The 13,700-nt window shown below is 38.3% G+C and overlaps 1 protein-coding gene across 9 annotated transcripts in view; it reads right to left on the reverse strand.

Annotated features, from left to right (window-relative positions):
* Positions 1 to 13,700, reverse strand: part of FAM184A (family with sequence similarity 184 member A) — a 107,737-nt gene that overhangs the window by 70,699 nt on the left and 23,338 nt on the right. The window lies entirely within an intron of this gene.

Raw genomic sequence — 13,700 nt, forward strand, 5'->3', positions numbered from 1 at the left:
TCACACTGCAGACGTACTTAGAACTGTTGGGTCGATGGGATTCAGAGGAGAGAATCTACTAAGAAAGAGTGAAAAAGACTGAGGACCATGCCTGGGAGGGTTCAGGGGTGGCAGAGGATGAAGACCCTACACATAGAGGCAACGTCCTGGAGAGATGAATCAGAGCAGACTACAGGCAGAGGACCAAGATCTAAGATGTGAGGGACGGACAGTAGATCGTGTTGAAGGCTGCACAAAAATCAAGAAAAACGAACACTCAAAGCCCCTGCCTTCAGAATCAAAATCTCAGAAGTAGGTTTGTGAGAGAGGTTTGGTAGAGTGGTGAAGGATGAGCTGGAAGACAAGTGGCAAAAGTGGGTGGGTGGATGGTAAGTGAATGGAGATAGTCCATTGGTAGAGAAAAACACCAAGAAACTGTGGATAAGAGAAACAACTAGGGACAGCTAGGATGATGGCTTAGGAGGCAACAGAGTCCACAGGGAGTGTTTTTTTTTTTTTTTTTTTTAAAGAGGGATTGAAAATGTGAACCAGGAAGGGTCAACTGTGGAACCAAAGTCATGGAGAAAGTCTCAGGTCAGGCTTCCCTGGCACAGGTGGAAAGACTAGTGTTGGCTGAGAGTAGGAAAAAGTCCTCCCAAGAGAGCACAAGGCTGAAGACTGAGATTTTAGGCAGAGAGAGAAGATGGACAATTCCTATTAGATGGCTTCATACTTCTCCATAACAGGGAGATGAAATCATCTTCATAGAGCACAGGAGCCATCAGCACCTTCCTTCCGTTGGCCATAAACAATGCTACTGATGTTAGCTGGGCCAGGCCCAGCCTTCCCAGTATGTCTCACTGAAGACAGACTAAGACACACAGCACCATGAGCAGACCCTCCTTTTTTTTTTTTTTTTTTTTTTTTTTGAGCAGACCCTTCTCATCACTGCTCTTCCAGTTGTTTTCCTGCCAGTCTCAATCTTTATTTTTTATTTTAAAATACTAGAAACGAAAAAATAAAAAAAATATAAAAAAAATAAAATACTAGAAACGTGTTCACTTTCCCTTTCTTATCAATGTCAGAGATAGAAGACATACCAATGGGGGGGGGTGGAGAGGAGGATGATGAGGGAGGAATAGAGGATTCACCTCAAGTACGTGAGCACTATATGAGGCACAAAGGAACTTAAAAAGTAATACAGGAGCAATCTCAGATTCAATTTTTTTTAAAGATCCTACGCATTTTAGGGATCCCTGGGTGGCGCAACGTTTGGCGCCTGCCTTTGGCCCAGGGCGCGATCCTGGAGACCCAGGATCGAATCCCACATCGGGCTCCCGGTGCATGGAGCCTGCTTCTCCCTCTGCCTGTGTCTCTGCCTCTCTCTCTCTCTCTCTGTGACTATCATAAATAAATAAAAATTAAAAAAAAAAAAGATCCTACGCATTTTAAACAAAGGAAGAATGTTTTTATTATTCTGTTTTTATTATGAAACACTCAGTTCTTCCAGTTGAGTTACCCACCAAAACGTTACTTTGGACCTTAAGGCACCAAAGTTAAAGAATACTGAAAAGAAACTCTCAAACTTCTCAAAAATAGTGGGTCACTGAACTATGCCATGTAGGTTCCATTCTATCTGTTCTGGAATGGTAACACAGACTATTGCTCTATACCACAATTTATATTCAAAACCAGCCTTATAAATAAAATTTCCACAAATCATCAAATCTGATGAGTTGTAGGTAGCTTACTTAGAGAATCTTTTTTATAAGATTGCATTTATTTGTTTATTCATGAGAGACAGAGAGAGGCAGAGACATAGGCAGAGGGATAAGCAGGCTCCCTGGGGAGAGCCTGATGCAGGACTGAATCCCAGGATCATGCCCTGAACTGAGGGCAGACGCTCAACCACTGAGACAACCAGGCGTCCCTCCTTAGGGAATCTAATGTTTCTATGAAATGGCTCACCTTTTGGAGTTGGTATATTGTTAGAATACTTACTATATAAGGGCATGTTAATAAAATGTTTTTAAAACTTTTTCTCAGGATCTTGAGCTCACCTCCTCCCATGGACACTCTGATGTAACAACTGCATATATGCAACTAACTTTGAAAATGACCTGAAGACTGGTAGAACAGACCTTCCACAACTAATCGTAGAGAGAGGACACATGGAAAAGGGTAGGAGGGGCACAGACATTGTTGGGAAGCAAACGTCTTTGTGAAACTAACTACAAACAGGAGGGACAACCACAAGCACAAAGAAACAAGAGGATCAGACCCCATTCTAGGCACTCTAGGCATTAGGGACACGCAGTAGGAATAGGAGTCCCCATAACACCTGGCTTTGAAAACTGAGCCTCAGCTTTGGGAGTTTTGAAATTTAGTGGGCTGAGAGTGCCTGGGTAGTTCAGTCAGTTGAGTGCCTACTCTTGGTTTTGACTTAGATCATGATCTCTTGGTTGTGGGATCAAGCCCCACATCAGGCTTTGTGCTTAGCCTGGAGTCTGCTGCAAATTCTCTCTCCCTCACCCTCCTGTTCACTCTCTCTCTCTCAAATAAATAAAATTTTTTAAAAATCAGCAGGCTTAACTCCAGGAGAGCTGAAGGGCAATAGGAAACTGAGCCCCTACCCTTAAGGAACCAGCATAATAACCCACTCGACCAAAGATACAGCACCTCTGGTATTCATGAAGATTTATTTACTAATCTCAGAATGTGCACTGAAGGGGCAGGGATGTTCAGATTTCTCCAGGAATAATAGTGCTGACAGGCACCATTTCTCTTCCCCTCACCCAGCAAAGATAGTTGGACACTTGCAGGACCCAGAGCTAACAATCTCCATCTATGTTGCTAGCACTGCATTCCCTGTGAATCCACCTCAGCAGGAATCCTCCAAAGCAGCTTCTGCACCATTATTCCCCACAAGCAGCCCCGGCAGGGACATGTGCCACTCCAAAGTGACTCCTACTCAGGGAGTGGGGGGAGATGGAATCCCACACACCAGAATGTCCGCAGCTCCAGCAGCTGAGCCTCTCAACTGGCCACACAGGGAAGAAACCCAGTTATTATATATGCCTATAGTTATGGCATAGAGGCTAAGCGTAGATAAATAGCCTGACTCCTTTAAATAAATAAATAGCCACCTTTCCCACCAATGAGCTCTAGGCAACCTCAGAGAGGCCACCTTCCAACTGTGCAGGGGCCAAATCCTGCCCAGTATGCCCACAGTAGGAAAAGCAGGTCAGTGCAGCCACTTGGGTAGTAGGCAAACATGGCTCAGTCACAACAGTAGGGGGCACACAGCCCACACAGGATACACTCAGTGGAACACCTGGTTCTGGTGACCAGGGGGTATGGCATTACAGGATACCACAAGACCTCTTTTACACAAAGCCACTACTTTCAAGACCAGAAGAAATAGCTAACCACCCTTATAGACAGAAACAAACAGAAAGTTAGACAAAATGAGGAGAAAGAGAAATACTTCCCAAATAAAAGAATGAGACAAAATCACAGTAAAAGAGCTAAGTGAAATGGAGATAAAGCAATATTCCTGATAAATAACTCAAAGTAGTGGTCATAAAGATACTCAGTGGACTTAAGAGTAGAGGGTCTCCGTGAGAATTTCCACAGAGACAGAAAATATAAAAAATAACCAGTCAGAGAGGAAGAATTCAGTAACTAAAAAAATACACTGTAGGAAATCAACAGCAAATTAGAGGAAGCACAAGAACAGATCCATACTCTGGAAGACAGGGTATGGGAACCAACAAAGCTGAACGGCAAAAACAAAAATGAATAATACAGAGTAAAAATAGGTTAAAGCAACTCAGTGACAGTATCAAGCATAATAACATTCACTTTACAGGGATCCCAAAAGGTGAAGAGAGAAAGAAGAGGGCAAAAAAACTTACTTGAAGAAACAATAGCTGAAAATTTCCCTATCTGGGAAAGGAAACAGATATTCTTCCAGTCCAGGAAGTACAGACAGCCTCTAACAAGATGAACCCAAAGAGGTCCACTCAAAGACCTATAATATAGGACGCCTGGGTGGCTCAGCGGTTTGGCGCATGCCTTCGGCCCAGGGTGTAATCCTGGAGTCCCAGGCTCAAGTCCCACATCAGGCTCCCTGCATAGAGCCTGCTTCTCCCTCTGCCGTGTCTCTGCCTCTGTGTGTGTGTGTGTGTGTGTGTGTCATGAATAAATAAATAAAATCTTAAAAAGACCTATAATAATTACACTGGCAAATGGTAACAATAAAGAGGAATTTTAAAACAACAAAAGAAAACAATTACATATAAGAGAAACCCCTTAAGGCTATCAGCTTATTTTTCAGCAGAAACTTTGCAGGCCAGAAAAGAACAGCATATTCAAGTACTGAAAGGAAAAAACCTGCAACCAAAAATACTCCACTCAGCAAGACATACAAGGAGAAATTGACAACAATAAAATAATAGTAGGGATGGTCCATTTACATCAATGGATAGATCACCTAGACAGAAAATCAATAAGGAAGCAGTGCCTTTGAATGACACATTACACCAGATGTGCCTAACAGATACATACAGAACTTTCTATCCCCAAAGAGCAGAATACATTCTTTTTAAGTGTGCATGGAATATTCTCCAGGATAGATCACATGTTAGGCAACAAAACAAGCTGCAATAAATCTAAGAAGACTGAAATCATATCAAGCATCTTTTCCAACCACAAAGATATGAAACTAGAAATCAATTACAAAAAAGAAGAAACTGGAAAGAACATAAACATATGAAGGCTAAACAACATGCTACTAAACAGCCAATGGGTCAACCAACAAATCAAAGAGGAGACCAAAAAATAATGGAAACACATGAAAATGAAAGCACAACAGTCCAAAATCTTTGGGATGCAGCAAAAAGCAGTTCCAAGAGGAAGGTTTATAAAATTACAGGCCTACCTCAAGAAACAAATCTCAAATAAATAGCCTAACCTTAAACCTGAAGTAGCTAGAAAAAAGGACAAAGCCCAGAGTTAGTAGAAGGAAGGAAATAATAAAGATTAGAGCAGAAATAAATGAAATAGAGACTAAAAAAATCACTTGAAAAGATCAATGAAACCAAAAGTCAGTTCTTCAAAATGATCCACAAAACTGATAAAACTATGGCCAGCCTCATCAAGAAAAAAAGATAAATGAATCAGATACAGCAGAGGAAACTGACACCACAGAAATACAAAGGATTGTAAAGGAATGTTATAAAAAAGTACGTGCCAATAAACTGGACAATCTAGAAAAAATGGATAAATACCTAGAAACATACAATCTTCCAAAATTGAACCAGGAAAAAATAGAAAATCTGAACATACCAATTACTAGTAACGAAATAGACTTAGTAACTAAAAAATTTCCACCATACAAAAGTCCAGGACCAGATGGCTTCATAGGTAAATTCTACCAAACATTTACAGAAGAGTTAATACCTATTCTTCTCAAACTATTCCAAAAATTGGAGATTGGACAGAGAAGGTCCAATTTTATCCCAAGATCGCATTATTCTGATAGCATCACCAGATACAGACACTACAAAAGAAGAGAACTACAGCCTAGTATCTCTGATGAACACAGGTGCAAATATCCTCAAGAAAATATTAGTAAACCAAATTCAATAACACGCTAAAAAATCATACACCACTAAAACTGAGAACTTTTCTTCCAAGGTCAGTAACAAGATAAGGATGTCCACTCTTACCGCTTTTATTTAACATAGTACTAGAAGTCCTAGTCACAGCAATCAGTAGAGAAAAAGAAGTAAAAGGCATCCAGATTGGTAAGGAAGAAATAAAACTGTCACTCTTTGCAGATGACATGGTACTATATATACAAAGCCCTAGAAGCTCCACCAAAAACCTACTAGGACTAATATATGCATTCAGTAAAGTTGTAGGCTACAAAATTAATACACAGAAATCTGTTGCATTTCTACATACTAATAATGAAGTAACTGAAAGAGAAATTAAGAACTTCATTTACAACTGTACCAACAAGAATAAAATAGGTAGGAGTAAATTTAACTAAGGAGGTAAATGACCTCTACTCTGAAAACTGTAAGACACTGATAAATGAAAATGAAGATAATGCGAACAAATGGGAAGGTAGACTATGCTCACAGACCGGATGAATATCATTAAAATGTCTATGGTACCCAAAGCAATCCACAGATCCAGTGCAACTCCTATCAAAATATCAAAAGTATTTTCACAGAACAAATAATACTAAATTTGCATAGAACAATAAAAAAATCCCATATAGCCAGGGCAAACTTGAGAATGAAGAACAAAGTCAGAGGTATCACAATCCCAGATTTCATGATACACTCACTGCTACAATAATCAAACCAGTATGGTACTGGCACAAAAACAGACACACAGAATAATGCAACAGGATAGACAGCCCAGGAATAAACCCATACCTATATGGTCAACTAGTATAGGACACAGGAGTCAAAAATATACAATATGGAAAAGACAATCTCTTCAATAAATGGTGCTGGGAAAACTAGACAGCCATATGTAAAAGAATGAAACTAGACCACTTTCTTACACCATTTACTCAATCATTTACTTTTAAAAAAAAAAACTCAAAATGGATTAAAGGCTTAAATGTAACACTGAAACCATGACACTCCTAAAAGAAAACAGGAAACAATTTCTTGGACATCAACTTTAGAAAGGTATTTATAGATATGTCTCCTTACGCAAGGGAAACAAAAGCAAAAAAAAAAAAAAAAAACTATTCGAATTACACCAAAATTAACAACTTTTGCACAGCAAAGGAAACCACTAACAAAAAGACAAAAGGCAATCCATGACTGGGAGATATTTGCAAATGACATATCTAATAAGGGGTTAATAACCAAAATATATAAAGAACCCATACAGGGGTGCCTGGGTAGCTCAATCAGTTAAAGTGTCTTCTGCCTTTGGCTCAGGTCACGATCTCAGGTCATGATCAAGCCCTGCATGGAGCTCTCTGTTGAGCAGCAAGTCGGCTTCTCCCTCTCATCTCTCTGGTTCTTGCAGTCTCTCAAATAAATAAATAAAATCTTAAAAAAAAATTAAAGAAACAATCCAATTAAAAAATAAGCAAAGGACCTAAATTGACATTTCAGGTCTATAAAACAACAACAAAAAACAACAACAAAAAAGAAAATAATCCAATTAAAAAATAAGCAGAGGACCTGAATAGATATTTCTCCAAATAAGCCATACAGATGGCCAACAGACACAGCAAAAGATCCACAACATCACTAATCATCAGAGATATGCAATTAAAAACCACACCTTGTACCAGTCAGAATGACTAGTATTAAAAAGACAAGAAATAAGTGTTGATGAGGATGTGGAGAAGAAGGAATCTTTGTGCACTCTTGGTGGGAATGTAAATTGGATGCAGCCACTGTGGAAAACAGTTCAGAGGTTCCCCAAAAAAATTAAAAATAGAGGGAGGTGGATGGGGGCGGGGAACTGGGTGACCAGATAATGGGTATTTAAGGAGGGCACTTGTTAGGATGAACAGAATGTTGTTATATGCAAGTGATGAATCACTAAAGTCTACTTCTGAAACTAATAATACACTATATGTTAACTAAATTGAATTTAAATTTAAAAAAATCTTTAAAATATAAATATCATATGATCTTTTATTTCCACTACTGGAATTAAAAGAGTATTTACCTGAAGAACACAAAAACATGAATTCAAAAAGATATATGTACTCCTCCTACGTTTACTTCAACATTATTTACAATAGCCAACATATAGAAGCAACCCGAGCATCCATGATAGATGAATGGATAAATAAGATGTGATATATACATACAATGGAATACTACTCAGCCATAAAAACAAAGGAGATCGGGATCCCTGGGTGGCGCAGCGGTTTGGCGCCTGCCTTTGGCCCAGGGCGCGATCCTGGAGACCCGGGATCGAATCCCGCGTCGGGCTCCCGGTGCATGGAGCCTGCTTCTCCCACTGCCTGTGTCTCTGCCTCTCTCTCTCTCTCTCTGTGTGTGACTATCATAAATAAATAAAAATTTAAAAAAAAAAAAAAAAAAAAAACAAAGGAGATCTTGTCATTTGTGACATAAATGGACCCAGTGAGTATTACCTGACAGAAAAAAGACAAATACCGTATGATTTCACTCATTTAATGAATGTGCAATCTAAAAAACAAAACAGGGGCACCTGGGTGACTCAGTCCATTAAGCGTCTGCCTTTGGTTCAGGTCATGATCCCAGGGTCCTGGGATTGAGCCTTGGATTAGAGAGGGCTCAAAAGAGAGCCTACTTCTCCCTCTCCCTCTGCTGCTCTCCTTCTGTCAAATAAAGAAAATCTTTAAAAAATAAATAAAAAACAAAACAAATGGGGGCATCCGGCTGGTTCAATTGGTAAAGCATGTGACTCATCATATCGGGATTGCGGATTCAAGTCACAAGCTGGGTGTAAAGATTACTTAAAAAATAAAATCTTATTAATAAAAATTAATAATTAAAAAATAAACAAATGAATGAATGAACAAACACACAAAAAAACAGACTCTTGGGGTGCCTGGGTGGCTCAGTCAGAGGAGTATCTGACCCTTGATTTCAGATCAGGTCACGATCATAGGATTGAGAGACTGAGCCCTACGCTGGGCTCTGTGCTGAGTGTGAGGTCGGCTTGAGATTCTCCCCCTCCCCCCATCCACACATGTGCTCTCATGCTCGCTCTCTAAAATAAATCAGTAAAATCTTAAAAAAAAAACAAACAAACACAAAACACCACCAGACTTTTAATACAGAGAACAAGTTGGTGGCTGCCAGAGGGTAGAGTGTTAGGTGGATAGGCAAAATAAAGGGGATTAAGAGGTACAAGCTTACAGTTATAAAATAAGCCATGGATTTGTAAAGTACAGCCTAGGACATATAGTCAGTAATATTACAAAAGTATTATATGGTAATAGGTGGTAACTATACTTGTGGTGAGCGCCAAGTAATGTACAGAATTATGGAATCAATATGTTGTACACCTGTAACTAATATGACATATTAATTATACTTCAATTAAAAAAAAACCTTTTTCTTTTAGGGGCACCTGGTTGGCTCAGTCAGTTAAGCATCTGCCTTTGGCTCAGGTCATGATCCCTGGATCCTGGGACTGAGCCCCACATTGGGATCCCTGTTCAGCAGGGAGTCTGTTTCTTCCTGTCCCCTTATCCTTCCCACTCTCTCTTTCTCTTTCTCTATCTCAAATAAATAAATAAGTAAAATCTTTACATTTTTTTTCTTTTAGAGGTGATGAAATTGTACAAATCCATCCATATTTTCTTATTTATTCTATTGGGAAATCAATAATAACATGTATTTTCACTGCCTACATTACAAGCTTAATCACTGCAATATAAGAACAGCTTTAAAAAAAACTCAATAATAAACCACAGCTTTATAGAACTCAATTCAAGAACTAGTCCCAAGTAGCTCCATGTAGCAGAATGGACACAAGGAAAAAAATAAAACCAGGAAGTCACAAATGAGTATGCCTCCCAAAGAAAAAACAGCAAGAAGCAAAACACACAGAACATCACATAGTGTAAAATAAATATTTGAAAGAGAAAATCCCTAACTCAGCACCAAGCATGTGCACTCGCTTGTGTGTACAGAAGCATGCATGTGTGCACATGCACACACACACCCCACACAGGTTTTTTTTTTTTCTTTAAACTTTCTCAAAATAGGCTGCTAATATCAGGACTAATCACCTTTAAATGTTTAGTATATATTTTCCAAGATCAAAGACAACTCTACTATCACACCCAAGAAATTTAACCTAATGGAAAATTATCTAATATACAGCCTGAATTCAAGCTTACAAATTATTCCAATAGTGAAATTTATAGCTTTTCTATACTCATGCCGATTCAATCAAGGATTTCATATTATACCAAACTGTCATATTACCTCAGTCTTGTTTAATGTAGAGAAGACAAAAAGCAAAACTAAGCCCTTCCCCACAAGACACTGACATTTAACAGATCAGTCTAAGGTTGTCTTGTAGAATACATATGATAAAGATTTTTATAGAATTATGTCAAGTTCCTCTCTTTGTGGAAATTTTATATTGTGTTTTCTCAACCCATCCTATTAGTTTTATGGGTAACTAATACCACAATACGAGGGCACATTTATCAGTCTGCTTTTCCAATATAATTCTTCCCCTCCCCATGCTCTTTTCCAACGCACTGTCCCCCCTTTATGATGCCCTACTAAGTTTAAAGCCATTCAGAAATGAGTAAATTACAAAATGAATTTAATTTTCTTTACAAAATGTTTAGTGCCTACGAAAAACCATTCTATCTATGTGTGGCAAGCCTCTCAAGGGGGATTGTCTGAAGAGTAACCGTTCCTGTGGGCTACTTGTCCTTTCTTTTCCTGAGTGGAGTTTGTAAGCCAAAGGCCAGGCTTGAACTGCTCATAACTATGGAGGGGATTCTTCTAAGAGTCTGTGAGAGTGGTGAAGAGACAAGCAGGCTGCAGCGTATTTAGAAAGGATCCTAACAAGCCTTTATAATATGTGAGATGTAAACCCTCTTAACCCATATTCTCACAAAATATTCAGCCACATAGCATTTGCCACTTAATGCCCTAGAACTGGGGAGATAAACTAAAGATCTGGAGTTGAAGGTGAATAGAAAGGGAATAATGCAACCTACCCATAAAGTAATTTAGTCCTGGCAATGAATCACTTCCGTATTTTTTTCTCTCCTTGGTCTGGGTTCTTTTAAGTTAGATAGAAAAATAAAGGCTGTTCTTTATACATTATGTAATCAAATTAATTCCATCAATAGACTTATGTCAAAAATGAAACATTTACAAGGCAGTTAACAAAAAAAGCTCATTTGGGTTTATTTAAGCCAAGGGCACTATAAAACCCTAGTTTAAAAGAAGTTTTAAAGCCCAATTGCTTTGAGAAATAATTACATTTAGAGATCGGTTTGTTCTCTATGATATCTATAATTGCTGGTAAACTCTTTTGAAAAATATTCATAAAATCTAGAAACATTGGACATATTTTCCTCTATAGCAATGTAGAATACATCTGTTTCCCCAGAAGATTTAACTTGACTCTGAAATAGCAAACAAAAATCCTATTATAGGTTTATTATTTAGGGTTTGAGCAACTGGCTCTGTGGTACTGAATTTTAACCAAAAAAAAAAAAAAAAACCTTAAAAATCAACACAGTATGGAGGTTCCTCAAGAAGTTAAAAATAGAGCTACCTTACCACCCAGTAATTGCACTGTTGGGTATATACCCCAAAGATATAGATGCAATGAAGGGCACCTGCACCCTAATGTTCATAGCAGCAATGTCCATAATAGCCAAACTGTGGAAGGAGCCAAGATGTCCTTCAACAGATGAATGGATAAAGAAGATGTGGTCTGTGTATACAATGAATATTACTCAGCCATTAGAAATGACAAATACCCACCATTTGGTTCAACGTGGATGGAACTGGAGGGTATGATGCTGAGTGAAGTAAGTCAATCGGAAAAGGACAAACATTATATGGTTTCACTCATATGGGGAATACAAAAAATAGTGCAGAGAACCATAAAGGAAGGGAGGGAAAACTGAATGGGGAAAAAAATCAGACAGGGAGACAAACCGTGAGAGACTCTTAACCCTGGGAAACAAAGTGAGGGTTGCAGAAGGGAAGGTAGGTGGGGGGATGGGGTAACTGGGTGATGGGCATTAAGGAGGGCACATGATAAGATGAGCACTGGATATTCTACACAACTGATGAATTATTGAAAACTACATCTGACACTAATGATGTACTATATGTTGGCTAACTGAATTAAATTTTTAAAAATCAACAGACTTTCACTGAATACTTTCTTATGTGCGCAATACATTTTTATATGCATTCTGGCAAAGAAAACATGTTCCTACTTAATCTTAAATAGAATCACTATCACTATACATAAAATAATGGCAGACAATTTTAGATAATATATACTCAGTGTCAAACTACAGAGCACAAAATACCACATACAGCATCAAGCAGACAAAGAGTTAAGTCTTCTCTACACTGGTAAAATACTGAAGGGAAGCAAACTGGGAAAAGTGAGCTGGAACAGTTCTAGGCTGGGGAACATGGGGCACAAAGGGGGCAGGGATGAGGCCTGGGATTAAGAGCAGATGATTCAGTGAAAAATCTAACAAGCTATGAACTGGGAGACAATATTTTTAAAAATGTACCTGGTAAAGGGTGGTTATCAAAGAACTCATAAGAAACAATAAGAAAATGAATAACATGATTTAAAAATGGGCAAAAGATCTGGACAGATACCTCACCAAAGAAGATATGCGGGAAGTAAATAAACATAGGAAAAGATGCTCAACAACACATGACATTTGGCAGTTGCAAATTAAATAAGGAGATTTCACAACATACACGTTAAAATGGCCAAAATCCACAACACCAATAACATCAAATGCTGGTGAGGATGTAGATCAATAGGAACTCTCATTCATTGCTGGTAGGAATGAAGTATGGAATAGCTACTTTAAAGGCAATACAGACTTAGGTACACACTTAGTATAAACTTGATATAGTTTAGTATAAACTGAGTTAAACTAAAATTTAGCACAGACTTGTGTAATCACTATGTTGCACATTTGAATATAATAACATGGTGTGTCAACTATATTAAAAAAAAGTTTAGCAGTTTCTTTCAAAACTAAAGGTGCTCTTACCATATGATCCAGCAACTTGTTCTTCAGTATTTACCCAAATGAATTGAAGATACGGCCACACAAAAACATGCATATGTTACATATATAGCAGCTTTATTTATAACTGCCAAGATTTGGAAGCAACCAAGTTATACTGCAATAGGTGAATGGATAAACCGCAATATGCCTAGACAGTGGAATATTACTGTGTTAAAAGGAAATGAGCTACACCTATAAAATCATGTTTTCTTGAACCTTTCACAGAGCTGAAGTCACCCTAACAATGCTCTAATAATTTTCCATCACACAAATACAGAAAAAGAATCTTTTTTGTGACCTTCAAAGTTGTACCTGATCTGGTCCCCATTCCTGACCTAAGTCATTTTCCTCAAATGAATCAACAAACATACCACCAGGGACAAGAGAGGAAGCAGCACTAGCTGAAAAAGACCAATAGTGCACAGGCTGTGTTGAGAGGCAATGCGTGCAAAACTCATGGGGAACCTGAATTTCTATATATTGAGTTTCTTAAAGAACCCCAATATAATTAATCAATCAAAAGTCAAGGTACTAGTATCTTTGAAGAAATTCAATAAATATGCCTTTCTTTGTAAGTAATGGGAGATTCAGTGAAAGGTTTTAAGCAGAAAAATAACTTGCATTTTAGAAAATAAAATTCTGACTGCCCTGTGGAGGATACATTAGATGGGGGTAAGACTAAAAAACAGTCAAAATGCATCAAAATAACTCAGGAAACCACCAGAAGACCTTAACACAAACCTTGGCAAGGAGAGAGGATATTGGATTGTTCAGAGCTATTTAGGAAGTCATACACAGCCAGGGAATCTGGTGGTTGATTCAAAGTGGGAGAGAGAGCCCCTCCCAGGTGTTCCATCTGTTAGGGAGGTTAGGTACCTCTACAGATTACAGATTTCATTCTATCTTCTTTTTTTTAAAGATTTTA

This window comes from Canis lupus, chromosome 1 (genome assembly GCF_011100685.1).
Source record: "Canis lupus familiaris isolate Mischka breed German Shepherd chromosome 1, alternate assembly UU_Cfam_GSD_1.0, whole genome shotgun sequence".
In the NCBI taxonomy this organism is placed as follows: domain Eukaryota; kingdom Metazoa; phylum Chordata; class Mammalia; order Carnivora; family Canidae; genus Canis; species Canis lupus.